Raw genomic sequence first — 4,225 nt, 5'->3', positions numbered from 1 at the left:
CCATATCAGTGCACAGGCTGCCCTGTTGTTTACTGATTAGTTTCTAAAAACACATACATACTTTTGAAAAATAAATGTCTCCTTTAGCTTTTTCCTAAGCAACGATATCCATGAAGTCACAGGTTTGATGTTTTCTGATATACTTTCAAATGAAATGCATAACTGCCAAAAAATATAAAGGATAAAAATAAAATAAAAAGTGCTGATTCGTGGAGCACCTAAAATTATTTGGAGTACCACATTTTAGGAAAACTGCAGTACGGTTTATTGGCCTAGGGGGATAAGACCCACTTGGTGAAGAACATTGTCCTGTGTCAGCAGGAGGAGGTTTAAACTGAGTTGATCCCAGATTGTTCTAACCTGAAACTCAAGATTCCATTCTTCTTGTGAAAAAGAAGAAGAAAGTGGAGGAGGAGGAAAGGGAAGAGAAAGAAAAGAAGAAGGAGAAGTTTGGTAATTAGGAGGCTAGGTAGTTGTAAACATGGATGCCAGCTGACTAGCTAAGAAAAAAATTTAATGCAAACCAATATTTTGGCCTGTAGCACTAGCCCTGACCAACCATATTTCAAGTCCCTAGCAGTGTAGTAGGCAAGTCAAACTAGGCAATTCTGAAGCAATGCAAATCTTTAAAGTCCTGGTAGCTTAATACACACTAGATTATTTCTTCCTCACTCAAAGCCTGCTGTAGGTTAAGTGGGTTCTCTAGGGCATCTTCCTTCTAAGGGTGACTCAGAGATCCCATCTTGTGGCCTCCTTGCCTCAGCACACGATTGTTAGAGTTGCCACCGTGGAGGGAGAGTCCTGGAGAGTCACACAAGGGCATCTCACTGCCCTAGTCCCAAAGCGACAGGCGTGGGTCACACGGCCCTGTCTAGCATAGCAGCAAGAGGGACTGGAGTGTGATTTCCTCTGGGAGTCCAGGAAAATGAGGAGAAGAGGATATGTATGAGCGCTGGAAATCTCTGCCATCAATAAAAATACAACTCTTGGAACCTGACTGTCTTGCCACTCACATGAAGAAACATGTAAGTTAAAACCAGCATGAGGATACCCATATTTTGGCCTTGTTGTGAGGTTAGATGAGATATCACACATAAAGTGCCCAGGGTTTTACTGCATATAATTAGTTAATCTGGACAAAAAACCTGTGACATGATAGAGATGACAAGATTGCTTCAGGGAGCTGCACGCTCGACCAGGACTTAATTCCACGCCCTGGGGGAGTGCTGTACAGCACTGTATATCCATCTATGTGTACCTGTCACCCACCGAGTGTGGTCATCTGTTTTCTCCCTTAGCAAGAAGAACCTAATACTGTTCTAAATTCTATTTAAAATGCAACAACAACAGCTCTTTAAAAAAAAATTGTGGTAAAAATTATATAACATTAAATTTGCCATCTTAACCATTTTCAAGTGTACAGTTCAAAAGTGTAAGTGTATTCATACTGTTGGGCAACAGATCTCCAGAACTTTTTCATCGTGCAAAACGGAAACTTTGCACCCATCGAACTACCCCCTACTTCCCCCTCGCACCCCAGACCCTGGAAACCACCATTCATTCTACTTTCTGTTCCTATTAATTTGATTGCTTTAGATACCTCATATAAGTGGAGCAACTTTTAGTTAAAAACCATGACTAGAAAATAACAAATCCCCACGGATAATGAATGGGCCCCTCTTTCAATGCGAATATAATTTTTTGAAACTGAAAAAGGGAATTACAGGATCCGTGACACTGGTAGACTTGATGGATCTAATGTCTTCTCTGGCGGCTGTAAAGCAATTAACAAAACACAACTGTGGAAGTTGAGATCCTTATATTTCCTTATAAAATTCACTTCTTGTGCTTAATCTGTTACTCTCAGTTGTGAAGTTTGAGAGTCATCAATATGACAGTACAGCAATATTGCCTCATCAGTCATGATTTACTTAATGTTTTCTGAATTTAGTAATATTTGATTAAAATTTAATGTGAACATATCATATCATGCCATATATATTATTGCATCCATTAATCAGGTAACGATAGTAATGAAATGCTGGAAGTTGGATGAAAAAGGAGCCCAAGTCTTGATATATGTGTGACATAATTCTGTGAGTGATTAACCAAAAAAGAAAAAGTCAGTCATACAAAGCTTCATTAATATATATTACTTTTACAATCATCTATGTATCATCAGATATTTTTAACCTTTGTTAAGTTTGATTTTTTAATTTGCTTAAAGACACTAAATATTAATAACTATGAATGATATATATTGTTTCATTGAATCACAAGTTGACAGAATAATTCATAGTTTATTCTAATTTTTTTTGTATAACGATGTGTGTTAAAACATCTAAGTTATTTAATCAGTTTGTCATGGTGGAAATGGCACGTATTTAACATATGACTGTGTAAAATACTAATTTAGATATCATATCATATTTCTATCATTTTCAACTTCCATGTCATTGACCATAGCAGGTAATCAGTATGATGAGGCGTGATTTATGTTTGATACAGGCTAGTTTTTATGTGAAAAAATTCTCTTTTTCTATCCAAATATTGAATTAGTCACAACTTGTTTCTTTTAATACTGCCATTTTAATCAACTAACTAATAAAAGACCAGCTGGTGTATAAACACACCTACCTGCTCTGTTCATTAAATTTGTTAAGGAGAGGTATCGATTTGGAGAAATAATTGAATAGAATAAAAAGTTACGTCAAATGCAAGGTGATTTAATTTTGACTTAACAGGGGAATGTTGATTATTAAAACACAATTATTCTCCTAGTTGTTCCCTTTTAGAAGTTCTGTCGAATTGCCCTTTGCTCACTCATTTGTTCATTACATTTTTTTTTCACGCTTCTCATGACAGGTGTTGTGCTACGTTCTTGGATACAAAAATGAAATGATGTGGTCCCTGGTTCCTAGTGCCTCACAGTCTAGTGATGAGCAGAAGCTTACATAAATGCAAGCAGTGATGGGCTTTGAACTGGAGTCTGAGTAAAGCACAGTGGTACACAGGAAAGAGTGTTAGAGTCAGTCTGGGGTATCTGGGAAGGCTTCTGAGGGCCTGAAGCTGCCTTGAGTGGAGAATGGAAGTGTGAATAACAGTTTCCCCGTACACATAAGGGATTGGGAAGGTGGGTGAGGGGTGAGGATGGGTGATTCTATAAAGAATGAACAGCACGTGCAAAGGCTCAGAGGCAGGAGAAAGTGTTTTCAGGAAGAAGAGAAATTCACAAACCTGTCTCTATCTAGTTAATATATACTAAAAAGTGTGATGTAATGGAGATGTAAGACTGCCTCAGGGAGATGCATGCAGAGCTATGACTTCATTCCAAGCCGCAGGGTGAGTGAGGCTGCTTGTGTTCAACCAGCCTTGGACAGGAGTAGTTTTGTAACTGGAGGCCTCAGGGGAAGACAAAAATATGGGACAAGAGGCAGAAGTGACACCCATGCAGCTCATACTGTAAGAAATGCGAGGACCTTGCCCTAAAGTATTGTAACTCATAAAACACTACCTAGAAACTAACCAAAGAAACTTTCATTTTTCCTTTAAATGTTCAAACAGAGTAATTGTAGACAGAATCAGGAAGCCTAGGAGTGTGATACTTGTTGTAGGTAAATTTTACCTTAGTAGAGAATGTATCATAAGAAAGTAGATGTTAAGAAGGGCTTTAAAGAAAATGGAAAATTGGACTCTTGGGGTTGTGGAAATGGAATCATTTCTAGGATAAAATTGATTCCGAATAAGGAGGTAATAGAGTTAGGAAAAAAGGAAAGTGATATCCGGAAGGAAAGATCAAACCTGCCTGTTGTATATATCCGAAAAGCTTGACCCTGTCCTTGGGAGTGGGAAGTTGCTCCCAGTTGGAAATGAATGCTGTTCATGGATGGATGAGCCTGGCCCATGGTGAGGTCAAACATCATTTTCAGTGACTTGTTGCAACATTCATGATTAATGTTGATTTATTACTCGATCATTGTGTTATGTAAATAGGTGGCAGTTTTTTTGTGTGTGTCTTGGTGTGATGCTGGTTTAATTGAGTTTGGGGATGGGAGGAGGAGGTGGGAGGTTCCAGGGTTAATACTGTTAGCATCTTCCTCGGTAGCAAACTCTTCTCATGATGGATGAAACAGCCAAACTGTTAATGGAATTCCACATGGAAAGGAGGGGTTTTATTATTACGGCAATTTTATGACAGTTACAGAGAAGGATCTATAAGCTAAAG

This window comes from Rhinolophus sinicus, chromosome 15 (assembly GCF_057876585.1).
Source record: "Rhinolophus sinicus isolate RSI-liver-muscle chromosome 15, RSI-T2T, whole genome shotgun sequence".
In the NCBI taxonomy this organism is placed as follows: Eukaryota; Metazoa; Chordata; class Mammalia; order Chiroptera; family Rhinolophidae; genus Rhinolophus; species Rhinolophus sinicus.
The sequence above is the reverse complement of the archived record's forward strand: the minus strand, read 5'-3'. Positions refer to the sequence as shown.